Source organism: Lissotriton vulgaris, chromosome 2_1 (genome assembly GCF_964263255.1).
Source record: "Lissotriton vulgaris chromosome 2_1, aLisVul1.2, whole genome shotgun sequence".
NCBI classification, from domain to species: domain Eukaryota; kingdom Metazoa; phylum Chordata; class Amphibia; order Caudata; family Salamandridae; genus Lissotriton; species Lissotriton vulgaris.
Genome location: NC_141687.1, coordinates 1,103,864,967 through 1,103,879,284, shown reverse-complemented (window position 1 = coordinate 1,103,879,284; position 14,318 = coordinate 1,103,864,967). Strand labels below are relative to the sequence as shown.

Here is a 14,318-nt window from a genome sequence, read left to right as displayed (position 1 = left end):
TGTTATCGTCCTATGATTTCTCTTGATTTGTGCGCTATATGTAGAACCTGCTTTTTCTAGGAATGTCGTCGGTCCTTGTTTTGGCAGTGCCATGGTAACTTCTTGGTCTGATTTCCTTGTGATAGGGGCGTCATAAGAAGCATAAGTGCATTGCATTTCTCAAATAGAAGTAACAGTAGCCATGATTTGGCTGTTGTCCTTCCCACAGAGAAATATGCAGGACATTGGAGAAAACAGCAACATTGCTCTCTGCCTTTTAAGTCTTGCAAGAAATAAAACACATGGTCTGCTTCCAGTCATGAAAAACACATTTCCTGCCAGGGAAGCACTCCAGATGAAAATAGTATCCAAGCAACAATACTTTTATAGAGTAACTTCATTAGCATACACAAATTTTGAGTTTTTGCCTTGCATAGGCTGATAGATTTGTTATTGGAAAACCTTCTTGCCTCCTGATCCCCTCATCAGAAAAGAATGAAGCACCTGAAATGTGTTAGTTTGTTTGTATTGAAGTTTGTTTTGTTTGTTTGATATTTATCATTTGTATATTCCTCTCTGGACGGTGAGTAGTGATGACTAATAATTCCTGTTTTCGAAAGTGATGGTGAGTGTTGTCTCTGTTTACGTCGTACTTGTGGAATAAATGGGAAGTCTTGCCTGGTAGAGCTTTGTCTTGCAAGTGCGATTCAACCCAATTTTTGAATTGGTGCCCACAGCAAGATACTACATCAAAATGTTTTAAAGGCGGGCCCCCCATCCAAAACCATATAGCTGGGACTGGAGGAACTGGAGTGGCAGGACTGAGTGCCCGGGCGGGGCTTATGAGATCCTTTCAGGGATACTTTTTCTTTTGCTCATAATACAAACTGAAGGTGATACTTATATAAAAGAAAATGCATCAAACAAAAATAGAAATTGACCCAAAATATGGAAAACTGAAATTCTGCTGTTTGGATCTTCATTATTTAACTGGAGCCCGGACTGCTGGCGAAAGTGAGCTGAAGACCCTCACCCTACCACTACTTTGCCACAGAACCTTGGAAGGCAAGATAAATTCAAACTTATCTACGCGCTCTCTGACATCTGCAGCAGTGGGCTCATGCCTTTGACTATTAAGAACGTTAAACAAGCATTTACAATGCAATGGTTTTGCCTTTGTTAAAGTTAGAGCTATTGGCATTGCTCTTGACATTATTTTTATTTATGTTTTTTTTTAACATAAATAAATGGCATTGTCATTTACAATGCCACTAGCTTTATCTCTCGCAAATGACACCCACAAACACACACAGAGCCCCCCCACACACACCCACACAGAGCCCCCCACACACACACAAAGCCCCCCACACACAGCCACACAAAGCTCCCCACACACAGCCACACAAAGCTCCCCACACACACAGCCACACAGAGCTCCCCACACACACAGCCACACAGAGCCCTCCACACACCCACACAGAGCCTTCCACACACACCCACACAGCACAAGCAGGCAACAGGGGCACACGGAGGCACAAGCAGGCAACAGGGGCACACGGAGGCACAAGCAGGCAACAGGGGCACACGGAGGCACAAGCAGGCAACAGGGGCACACGGAGGCACAAGCAGGCAACAGGGGCACACGGAGGCACAAGCAGGCAACAGGGGCACAGGGAGACACAAGCAGGCAACAGGGGCACACGGAGGCACAAGCAGGCGACAGGGGCACGAAAACTGAGGCACAAGCAGGCGACAGGGGCACGAAAACGGAGGCACAAGCAGGCAACAGGGGCACACGGAGGCACAAGCAGGCAACAGGGGCACACGGAGGCACAAGCAGGCAACAGGGTCACGAAAACAAGCACAAGCAGGCAAAAGGGTCACAAGCAGGAATTGTAATTTAGACGGGGCTGAAGTGGAGAACGGTCAGTAGGGAAGTAGTGCGGCTGGTGCAGTGGTACCAGGCCGAAAGGTGAGAGGGGCTGTCTGCACCCCAGTTTGGACAGTTTCCACTACCTAACAGGGATTGGTGGGAGGGGGGCGTACTTCTTGCTTGCTTTAGGGCTGTTACTTTGGGGACGCAGTGCACGCTCTTGCCTGCTGCCGCCGGGACACGACAACAGGCAGGGAGAGGACAGGCTGGGAGGGGACAGGCTGGGAGAGGGCAGGCTGGGAGAGGGCAGGGAGGGGACAGGCTGGGAGAGGGCAGGTTGGGAGAGGACAGGCTGGAAGTGGACAGGCTGGAAGAGGACGGGCAGGGAGGGGACAGGCTGGGAGTGGGCAGGCTGGGAGTGGGCAGGCTGCGAGAGGACAGGCTGGGAGTGGGCAGGCTGGGAGTGGGCAGGCTGGGAGTGGGCAGGCTGGGAGTGGGCAGGCTGGGAGTGGGCAGGCTGGGAGTGGGCAGGCTGCGAGAGGGCAGGCTGGGAGAGGACAGGCTGGGAGAGGGCAGGCTGTGAGAGGGCAGGCTGGGAAAGGGCAGGCTGGGAGAGGGCAGGCTGGGAGAGGGCAGGCTGGGTGACGACAGGCTGGGAGAGGACAGGCTGGGAAGCAGAGAGGGTCTTAACTGAGAAGTCTGCCAGCGCGGAGCTCTCCGGGGCGCAGAACAGCAGCAGGGCCCAGCAGAGCAGGGCGGGGGGCGGCAGGGGCTCGCAGAGGTGTCTCTTGGGGCAGCCGCCCAGGTCCACCATGGTTTGGCTCCGAGCCCCAAGCTCACATGGACAGTTTCCACTACCTAACAGGGATTGGTGGGAGGGGGCGTACTTCTTGCTTGCTTTAGGGCTGTTACTTCGGGGACGCAGTGCACGCTCTTGCCTGCTGCCGCCGGGACACGACAACAGGCAGGGAGAGGACAGGCTGGGAGAGGGCAGGGAGGGGACAGACTGGGAGAGGGCAGGGAGGGGACAGGCTGGGAGAGGGCAAGTTGGGAGAGGGCAGGCTGGAAGTGGACAAGCTTGGAGAGGACAGGCTGGGAAAGGTCATGGAGGGGACAGGCTGGGAGAGGGCAGGCTGGAAGTGGACAGGCTGGAAGAGGACAGGCTGGAAGAGGACAGGCTGGAAAAGGGCAGGAAGGGGACAGGCTGGGAGAGGGCAGGCTGGGAGAGGACAGGCTGCGAGAGGGCAGGTCCGAGGGCTGAAATTCCCGAATGTAAACCCGGTCCTTGGTCCTGGCATCCTCCTCTTCAGTGGCGACAAAGGACGAGGAGACCGGGGCAGCTGCTGGCATCAAGGGCCACATCTGGGAGGAGGGCACGATCTGGGCATCTTTCTGTGTGCTCCCCGGTATGGAATTGTGATCTTCAGCCACTATTTTAGTCTTGCAAACCATTTTGGAAGACGAATAATTCATGCAAGTAGCCAGGGGCCGCGACAGGGTGCGAGGAATGCTGCAGAGGTGCACTGCTGTGCCGGACCTGATGGGATTGTACGTGGAGGCTGTCAGGCAGAGGAGCTCCTCCGCATCTTGGGGATGTATTTATATTGCGCCAGAGCCGGTGCGGGTCTCGTCCTGGTGGGAGGGAAGGCGATCGAGGGCCAGGCGCTCGCCACATTGGCTGTCAAATTCCGTCATGTGACAAGAAACGCCTGCCCCTCTGCTCTTTCACTTTGACCATGTATGTAATGCGGAACGGGGCCAGAGACACGGAGAGCGAGGCAGCGGTTTTATTGCCAGTTTGTGAACGGTGCTAATAAAAGGGCTTGAAGGCAGTACCGCGATTGGTTAGCAAAAAAAACATGATGGCCTGCACTGCAAATCACGAGTCTCACGTCTCAGGAGACCCGCCCAACTACTTAGCTCGTGAGCACGTAGAAAGAAATAGGTACTGCATGTACGGAATCAGTACCTGTGGTGACAAACTGACCCCAGGGAAGATCTGTGCTAGGCGGCGGCTGGGGCTGGAGGACTCCCGCTCCTCCCTCGAGACTGGCCAGAACTCCGGGGCTCCCCCTTCACTTGGGAGCCCAGGGAAGGACACGGCAGGCGGCTTCTTCTCCTTGCGCTGGAGCTCTTCTTCTCCGGCACTTCTGCTTGTCCCGCCCCCTGCCTGCCTGACTTCCGGGTCGCGGCCAATCACAGCGCGGCCCTGGGGTCGGGAGGCCGGACAGCGCCTCCTAATCTCCCACCGGGCCGGCGGCGGTGTAAACATGGGGCAATGCCGGATGGGCACCGGCTTCAATTAAAATATAAAGCGAGGTGGCACTCGCTCAAAGGCGGCAATGTCCCTGGCAGGGTGGGCACCTGCCAAGGGGCTCAAAAAAATCGGAAAGGGACGGGGGAACTGTATTGAGGGCGGGTGCCGTCAATGCCGGAACAGACTCGGGGGCGTTCCCGAGAACTGGCTTTCGGCTGACGTTGCCAAAAGCCAAAAATTCTCGGGAACGCCCCCGAATCTGGTCCTGCATTGACGGACAAACGTGTCTTCCAATGGCTAGCCTCCATTTATGGAGCTAGCCAATGAAAGACGGGGGCGGATTCCCAGCCCCCATACTATACTCATTCGCTTTTTCCTAGCACATGCGTACTTCGTACGCATTGGCTAGGCAAAACCTAAAAATGATTGCGCATTCTTCCTTTGCAGGCCAAGAGGACATCAATTCATGCGGTAATCATGCTTCATATTGATTATGCTAACATTTTGTATCTTGGTGTGCCTGAGTATCTGCATCAGAGACTGCAGGTGGTTTAAAACGCAACAGCAAGGTTACTTCTGAAGATTCCTTGATTTGTGTTAATTTCGCCCCATCAGAAGGCTCTTCATTGGCTACCCGTGAAGGAGAGGATCCAGTGTAAAGTCTTGACTATAGCACATCTTTATAGCTCCCTGGGCTCCGATACCTATCTGCGAGACTACAACATTACCGCCTAAGTAGATCTCAGTGCTTGTTGGATGAATGGTTACTGCAGGTCCACAGCACCAGAAAATCAACAGCAGTGTAGAAAAGGACCTTAAATAGGTGATTATTTTGTGCATTAAAGACTGCTGTGCTATCACCAAAAAAGAACCACCAGAAGGCATTGGGGCACACTCAATGAGGGCTAAGTCTTCAACATCTGCCTCCTGTAGGGGAGTTCCTATAGGTGACACCTGCAGAGTAGCCACTTCTGTCCACACATTCGCTAGGCATAATTGTCTGGAATCTGAGATGAGGAGGTTTGGACAGTTCGCCCAGTCTGTGCTATCAAGGCCCTCTGTACTGTAGGTGGTTATTTCTTGCCAATCTATTCAAGATGTGAGGAATCTGCAGGTAGAAGTATCCAATCCATCATTAAGAAAATGTATTTACCTTTTGCTAATAATATTTCTGGATTCTTTTCTATATACCGGCAGATTCCTCTCCAATTCCTCCCAACTCCTTATTTGATGAAGGGCCAGGGGCCATCATTACAGGGTTCTAAGTTTCTGTTGTTGCACTACATATCTTATCTTATGTCAACCTCTTCTAATGTCATTCTCATCCTACTGCTGCTTTGGAGTTCTGGAAAAAAAGTTTAGGAAACCAACATAAGTAGAGCACTTAATAGGACCGGCACAACCGGCATCGAATGGTGCTGGCGCCCCTTACCGTTAATGTCGAGCCATGGGGAAGAATTTTCTAGGCCAGTTAGGCACCTGGAGGAGTATTCAGGATGTGAAGTCTCTGCAGAAACATAAAGTATGCACCAAAAATAAAAGTTTGATGTCATGTGTGACTGTTGATAAGCATACTGAGCATAAGTCTGCCCTCTAGGGTTGGGCTCGGAAGTATGCAAGTTGTTTTTCTTGAAAGAAGTATTTTGAGTCACGAGGTGTAGGGACTCATTCTCTTGCTTGCAATGCGCATTGTCCTTTACTCCATTGTTAGATTACTTTTCCCACCGTCGGGTTCTGACGTTTTCTCCTCTGCTCTGCTTCAATACCTTACTCAGGCTCTATCTGATACCATCAGTATTGTGCTTGATCGCTGTTCGATCACTACTTCCCTTCTTATTCCATCGATGTCCAATTCATCCAGGGGACCCAACTCGACCCCAGCCCACTTGGGCCTTTGCCCTTCAGGGCACAACTTCTCTTCGGATGTCCAATTAGCGATGGATCGGACACCCTTTCGATTCTGCCCTTCTATCATGCCAAGTTTCCAAGCACCGACCTACACTAGGTGTGTAACTTGTGCTTATCTCCTGAACACCAGAAGGGAACCTGTGAGGCCTGTAGGTGTTTTCAATCTAAAAAGACACTGGGAGATCGGAGGGCTCGAAGAATGCAAATCTATGGATGAGATGTCGAAGATATGTCAGGCCTCTTCGGTTTTGAGAATCCGGAATTCGAGGAAGAATCGCACTCATTGGCTGGGTCTGATATGGAGTCAAACGACATCACTCCAAGACAGCAACCTGTGAGTACTGTGCCCCCCTACATAACCACCCCAACCACAGCCGGCACTGGCAAAGCCTCACCAGTCACACAAGACAATGACTGTTGTTTGGCCACCACTGTCATCGGGCCATGGTCAGCACCGACCTGCTACTTCCGAAACGTCCAATCACAGCTCGCTGTCGTAAACACAGCCTCAACAGTAGGTTGCTGATCGGAGACCCTACACATTTGAGTCCACTTGACCTTCGACGGCTGAATGCTCCACATTGGACGCAGAGTGACCTTTGGTGTCAAAACCTTTAGAGCCGAAACAACACTCAACTATGACACTGGAAAAATCAGCCACTGAGCCAAAGCCTTTGGCTCTGAAAATGCCTGTGCATAAACCAGCATCAGAGCGAAAAAACATACATCTTTGAGGCATTCTCCAGACACTGCACAGCCAGTACTAGAGAGACTTCACCAAGAACTAGACTCCCAGCAAAAACATTTACAGGATACCATAATCCTGAACAGGCCTCTGTATTCAACAGCACAGCCTACTAAAAGGCAACTATCTTTTGAGGAGCAATTTATATTCCAGTTCCTCATTACCCAGTTTGTCGATGGAGGCACTCCATAAACTGGCTTCTAAAATTAAATCAGGCTCACCGGAAGACCCACTGAAGCCTGCCCAGTTTAGAGAATCAGCTGCTGCCTGCCTCCCTCCAATATGCCACCTCATTAATCTCTCCCTCACTTCGGGCATTGTCCCGATAAAATGGAAACAGGCCGTTGTGACACCAATACTTAAAAAGGCCACCTTGGACCCCCTTAAACTTGAGAGTTATCGCCCTCTCTCTCTCCTTCCTTGGGCCGCGAAAATTGCAGAAGCCCATGTGAACGACGTGCTGACTAAACATCTTGCGAGGGAATGTATTCTGGACCGTTCCCAGAATGGGTTCCGTGCGGGCCACAGCACGGAAACCGCCCTGCTCTCTATGACGGAACATCTTCGTTCTGTGCTCGACTCCGGTCAGACTGCGGCACTGATACTTCTCGAACTAAGTGCCGCGTTTGACACGGTTTCGCACAGAATCCTACTTCAACGTGTACGAGAGGCAGGGGTTGAGGGCACTGCTCTCGATTGGTTCCACTCCTTCCTATCTGATTGGACCTTCAAGGTTGCCACTCCACCGTTTGAGTCCAAACTCTATCCCCTGGATCTGGGTGTGCCTCAGGGTTCGTCTTTGAGCCCCACATTATTCAATCTTTATGTGAGGCCGCTGGCTGATGTCGTCAAGCATTGGGGTCTTACCATGGCCTCTTACGCTGACGACACGCAACTGGCGGTCACCCTAAGTGGGGACTCCGACCGTGATGCTCCCAGATTTTGGGAAGGACTCCTGGCAGTGGCCAGCTGGATGAACACCAACTGTCTCCAGCTTAACGCCCAAAAAACGGAGGTCATGATAGTGGGTAAGTGAGCGGATCTCTGGGATGATAAGTGGTGGCCCCCTGAGCTGGGTGTAACCCCTACCCCAGTGACAGAGGTAAAGAACTTGGGGGTTTGGCTTGACCCTGCCCTCAACTTTTGTGGCCACACGAAAAAAGTAGCGCCCACCTGTTTCGGCATCTTACGAGGGCTGAGACCTATCCTGAAATTCTTTGATGCCTCAACCAGGCAGCTGGTCATTCAAGCATCTATATTATCAAGGCTTGATTACGCCACCTCATTATTGCTGGGTGCCAACCAGGCTGAAATCACGCGGATGCAACGTATTCAGAACGCTGCAGCCAGAGCCCTGGTGGGGCTACCGAGGTTCTGCTCTGCTGAGAGTACCATCCCCTCTCTTCATTGGCTGCCGGTGGCAAAGTGGATCCATTTTAAGGCACTATGCTTGTCGTTTAAGATTCTCAAGATGGCCTCCCCCCCGATTCTTGACATTCTCTTGAAGCCTTATGTTCCCCGGCGCCCTTTGAGATCCATGGACCAAAACTTGGCCGTGGTTCCGCGATTTAGATTATGCAGAGCGGGAGGATGTTCCTTCCGAGTCTTGGCTGCGAAGCTGTGGAATTCTTTACCGTCCCACATCCGCGAAATTGATGAGCTGCTGAAATTCAGGAGAGCCATCAAAACGCATCTGTTCCCCCATCCCTCTTAGGATTCTGTCTTGTGTGCTTCCTCCATCTTTCTGTTGTGTTGTGTCTGGATTCCCTTCCAGAAGCGCCGGGACACCCCTTTGCTGGGGCATCTATGCGCTATAGAAGTGTTATTAACATAACATAACAATGAACAAGAAGAGAGAGGACAAAACCACCAGTCCAATGCACATTAGTCCACTACCTCTGCCTGCTGTGCACACTCCCTCATCACATCTTTCACTGGTTCACAACACTGCTGGGTCACCTGAGGGTTCACTTCACCCTTTCACAGGGGACACAGGTGATGGTGAGCAATTTCCAATACAAACACAAGAAGATGATAGACGGAGCGCTGAAACTTTTCAAATACTCACCCCCAGCCATAGATCTGGGTTGAATCCATCATCATTCTTTAACTTACTTCACCACCTCAGTTCAGACCCAGCTATATGCAAAGCAGTCTTGACCCCATGCCTCATGACACAGTCCAGCCCGAACTGCCAAGCCAGGTCTTCCCTGAACCGGAAACAAGCATCCTAGGACGAGTTTCTGGGTAAAACCCTTCATCAGCCAGGCTAGCTTGAATCCAGTGTCAAAGTAATCAAGGGACCCACATTGGGGCATACCCTGCCAACTTAGGGCGAACACAGCAAACAGAAGGAGATGATGCGCGGAGCGCTGAAACTTTTCAGACACTCACCACCAGTCACAGATCTGGTTTGAATCCATCATCATTTCGGGCTGGACTGTTCCCATTGGGTGCAGGTTCAAAACTTATTTGCATATGGCTGGGTTCAAACTAGAATGGCCTGGTGAGCAAAAAAACGATGGATTTAGGCCCAGATCTCTGTACTGGGGTGAATGTATGACATTGTCCTGCATTCTGTCCATCTATTGTTCTTTTTGCATTTGTCACCCCTAGTGGGACGGGTATGCCCAGACGTGGGTCCCGTGCTCTCCTTGCCACTGGAGTCAAGCTATCCTGGCTGATGAGTGGTGAAACCCCGAAACCAGTCCAAGGATGCTTGTTTCCAGTCCAGGGAGGACCTGGCCTGTCAGTTCGGACTGGACTGTTCCCATTGGGTGCAGGGTCAAGACTGATTTGCATATGGCTGGGTTCAAACTGGAATGGCATGGTGAGCAAAAAAACGATGGATTTAGGCCCAGATCTCTGTACTGGGGTGAATGTATGACATTGTTCTGCATTCTGTTAATCTATTGTTCTTTGAGCAATTTTCAATACCACCTTAATATGATTGGGACTCATTTGAAGCAGATCCACACAAAAAACAATTGCGATCTCTACCCATCAAAACCTTTCCCTCCTGATGACACCACTACTCATCACAACCTTATAAGTAGGGTAGCCACTTTCCACAAAGTTCCATTTCATACTGAGTCACTAGAAGATGACTTCCTGTTTTAGAACCTCTCTTCTACTCACCGCTCAACGCAATACCTTCTAATGCTCCATCCAGCACATACCCAGACACACTCATGACATTTTCAATTACCTAGTTAGTGCCAGGGATGTTATTTCTGGCCCACCCCACCACCAAATAAAGTGAAAAAAAGGATAGACGCTGTGGATAAAAGAGTGGCAGCACAATCTCCCAACCATTGGAGGGTCGCAAACTCCATTGGTCTCTTATCACGCTACAATAGTGCCCACTGGGATGAGATGGGAGACATTCTTCAGCATCCCTCAGAGGTGTATAAGTAAAGAGCATACCAGATCGCCTCTGAGGACAAACTAATGTTGAACACAACTATACACTGTGCACTTGACACAGCTGATACAGCAGTCAGAGGAATCAATAAAATCCTGCTTCTTAGAAGACATGCTTGGGTAATGGTCTCAAGTTCCAAACCTGAACTTGTTAGCCCATCCCCTTCGACAGCGAACATCTTTTTGGGCCCCAGGTGACTACCCTTTCAGAAAGGTTTTAAAAAAAGATAAGACAGCGAAAACGATGGGAGCATTCCAAACTCAATCACAATGTAGCTCCTTTCACCGCTCACCGTTCATCGTATCCCGAGGGGTCCAAAACCACCACCCCTGAGGCATCCACCACTTAAAGAAGAAAGAAGACCCATTACTAGAGTCTGCTATACCGCAAAGTGAAAACGCTTTTACTATTGTTATTCAAAGGATATTAACCCCTTAACAGCAAAGCCTCAAGACATTGTCGGTTACCTTCTCCATTTACAAAACTCTGTGTTAGCCTTCAATTCCATAAGACTACACCTAGCGGTGGTCGCAGCATATCTCCAAAACGGGGAACAAATTTCTATATTCAGGATTCCTGTCATTAAAGCCTTTCTACAGGGCCTCAAAACACCAGCTTGGAATCTCAATGTTGTGTTAACAAGGTTAATGGGTCCCCCATTGGTACCGTTACACCTGTGCCTCTCCAGTTTCTATCCTGGAAAGTTAAGTTTCTCATTGCAGTCACTTCACTTAGAAGTGTCGGTGAGCTTCATGCATTAACTCTTGAAAAAACATTCTTCCAACTTCATAAAGACAAAGTAGTAAGACGTACAAATCGTAAATTTGTTTTAAAAGTGGTCTTATAGTTCCACTTAAATCAATCTATTGAGTTGCCAGTATTCTTTCCACAACCCGATTCCGTTGCTGAAAGAGCTTAACAGGCAGTGGATGTTAAAAGAGCTCTCATGTATTAGATTGACCGAACTCCATCATTTAGCGCAACAACACAACTATTTGTTGCATTCTCTAAACTACATAAAGGAAGGGCTGTCTCTAAAGCATGCATTTCACATTGGATTGTAAAATGCATCCAAACTTGTTATACTAAAGCTAAACAAACTCTACCTATCCCTCCAAAGGCTCACTCTATTCGCACAAAGGGAGCTTCCATGGTATTTTTTATACAGATGGCTGACATATGTTAGGCAGCTACATGGACTGCACCTCACACATTTACAAAACATTACTTTGTAGATGTCATGATCTGTCAGCAAGCCAATGTGGGCCAAGCGGTTCTATGTACACTATTTCAAAGAAGCAAATCCCACACAGGTTAGCCACCGTTTTGGGAGGAAGACAGCTTTACAGTCTATGCTAAGCATGTGTATCTACTGCCACACATGCCATCAAATGGAAAATGTTACTTACCCAGCAAGCATCTGTTTTTAGCATGTAGTGCTGTAGATTCACTTGTGCTCACCCTCCTCCCTGGACACCTGTATGGTTTGCGCTTCTATGCACTAAACATTACACTATTTTCCCATGGCCATCTCACTAGGATACATCATCCTTCACACTCCATCCTCACCTGCCAAGCAGAAAACAACCAAACAATGGAGTCGAGGACCATCTGCTTTGCATGCAAGAGGAGGTGTCACTACACCTCGCGACTCGAAAGACCTCTTCGAAGAAAAGCAACTTGCACACTTCCAACATCTGATTGAAACATCAAGCTGCAGATTCCTTAACTTAGAATATCCTGAGGCGTCAGACTAGATCCGGAAAACTTTCCGCAGCAGCACCTCTGCACGCCGGGGGCGGCACCGCACGACTCCGTCCTGACGTCGTCCATGGACGTGACGTCAGCGGAGCCATATATGCCCCTCCCGGCGCACTGACATCAATTTTCTTCTTTTCCGCGTCCCAACGCTGATCCTGGAAAACCAGTGGTTCCTTGGTCTGTTTTTCGGGTCATCTCGACTCCTTCGGCTTCCCGGAACAGTGTGCAATGCCTTCGGGCTTTAAGGCGTGTGAGACCTGTGCACATCAGATGTCTGTAACGGACCCGCACGCCATCTGTATGTGGTGCTTAGGAGTGCACCTCGACTGCAAAGAGTGCGACGCCTGTCAATGAATGAAACCAAAATCCTTAAGGGAGCTTTGTATGAAATTGCTGGCCGCACAGCTGTCCGGTCCTGCACCTTCATGTCGATGCTCTCCCTCTCGGGATCGAGCCCATTCCCCAGGTTGTTCCCGCGGACACCTCACCGGTGGATTCGTCCTCGGCTGTGTGCATTGACTCCGGTTCCGGAGCGTATACGACGCTGACGATAGACACGGCCCGAGGGCCCTCCCAGTCGCCCGTCCAGCCCACCCCTTTAGTCACCGCATAGCCCTGAGGGGCATCCTGCTCTGACGTCGGAGGCGGCGCAGGGCTCGACGTCCTGATGATGTATATCCTCCCCACATGTTGCAGTGGGGTTGACGTCGGACGGCGCCCAGGCCGAGTCCCCTCTGGAAGTCGTCAACATCCAGACGACACCAACTCGGCGTCGGTCGGCACCGGTGCCGACGTCCATGCCTCCTCTTTTGCACGAGGTTGGTGTCCCACCTGACTCCTCGGATGTCGATGCGACTCCCACACCATGCTGGCACTTAGGCCTCCTCTTAATAAAAAGGTTGACGCTCATCTGGACTCCCCAGATCTGAGGTAGTTTCTGTCCATGGTGCAGGTACCCTGTGTTGGATGGCCTTCAGATCAGCCTTCGGCTTCTCCATTTTTGCTGTCTAGTGGACTGGTTAGTCTCCAACCGTCTCCTACCGATGGTTTATTGTCACCTCCCCGGATGGCAATTGAGGCTAGTGCTGCCTACACACGAGCTATTCACAGGGCAGCAGCTATTCTTCGTTTTCAGCCCCCCTATGGTTTCCCTGCCTTCTGATCCTTTGTTGGATCTTCTCCACATGGAGCCAGTTGAGGTGTAGCCTTTGCTGCCCCTTGGGGCATCTTTGTTTGACATCATGCTTGGCACATGGGCGAGGCCTTCCTCTGGTGACCCTGTTGATCAGGCCATTGCTCGTCAACCCGTCCTGCCCCGGATGATCCGCTGTGCCTGTCCCTTTACCCTAGAGCTCGGGGCCTAGTTGTTCAGGCGGCTTTTGACTTGCAGTCTTCCTCCTCCTTGCCACTGTTACCTCCCGCCAGGGAGTCTAGATGGTTGGATACGTGTGGTCGCTAGCTTTTCGCCTCTGCCTGTGCTGGCATCCGTGCATTAAGTCTTGCATGTTCGCAAGCGCATCCTCTACCCTTTGGGACTTGGTTGAGAACCTTCTTCCTTCTATTCCAGAAGGGCAGCAGGTACAATTGCTTCGCCTTCTGCATGATGGTAGGGGAATGGCGCAATTTTCCCTCCGCTCTTCCCTTGACGCCACTGACTCAGTCTGTGGCTTTGCGCCGCCATGCATGGCTGCTCGGCAGTCGTTTCTCAGACAATGGTCGGGATGCTCTTAGGGATCTGCCATTCAATGAGGAACTTTTTGACTGCAACGCGGATTCGGTGGTCTCCACCTCTTGTCTGAGCTACCGTAAATCTTGCGGCGCGACTTCCTGCCCTATGTTTTTCTTTGGCATAGGCAATTTTGCCTTGTTTGGTTGATTTTGTTTTCAACAACAAAAAAATCACGAACCCGGCTTCTTGCATAGTGCCTGGATAGTTTAAGCGGTTGTTCCTCCATTTCAGTATTGGTTTTTTTTTTTTTTTTTTTTTAAATATATTTTTATTGCAGGAAACACGTATGAGTACAACATTGGCACCTGAAATGTAATCCGGGTTCGTGTTGGTTACAGTAACATTACGCCTATACACGGCCATTCAGCCCACAACCCGGAGGTCGGGCGGCGTGTGCCATTCTGCTGTTGTTGATTTGTCTTTGTCCTCACCGGTTTTCATAGGTGATAGAATAAATCACTTCTGCTTTTCCAAACACCCCAACCCAACATATCCCCCCTCCCTCCTATCGCCTTGCCCCCCAGAGGAAGAAAAGTGTCCTCCATCATGGTACAGGATTCTAATGTTTAACGGAAGTGACCGTCGCTCCTCCCCCCTATCCCCCACCCACCTCCCCCCTCGTCATCGGTAGTCTATCTCGAG

The 14,318-nt window shown here is 50.5% G+C and overlaps 1 protein-coding gene across 1 annotated transcript in view; it reads left to right on the top strand.

Moving 5' to 3' along the window:
- BUD13 (BUD13 spliceosome associated protein) overlaps nt 1–14,318 on the top strand; it is a 203,285-nt gene that overhangs the window by 87,667 nt on the left and 101,300 nt on the right. The gene's annotated exons all lie outside the window — the stretch shown is intronic.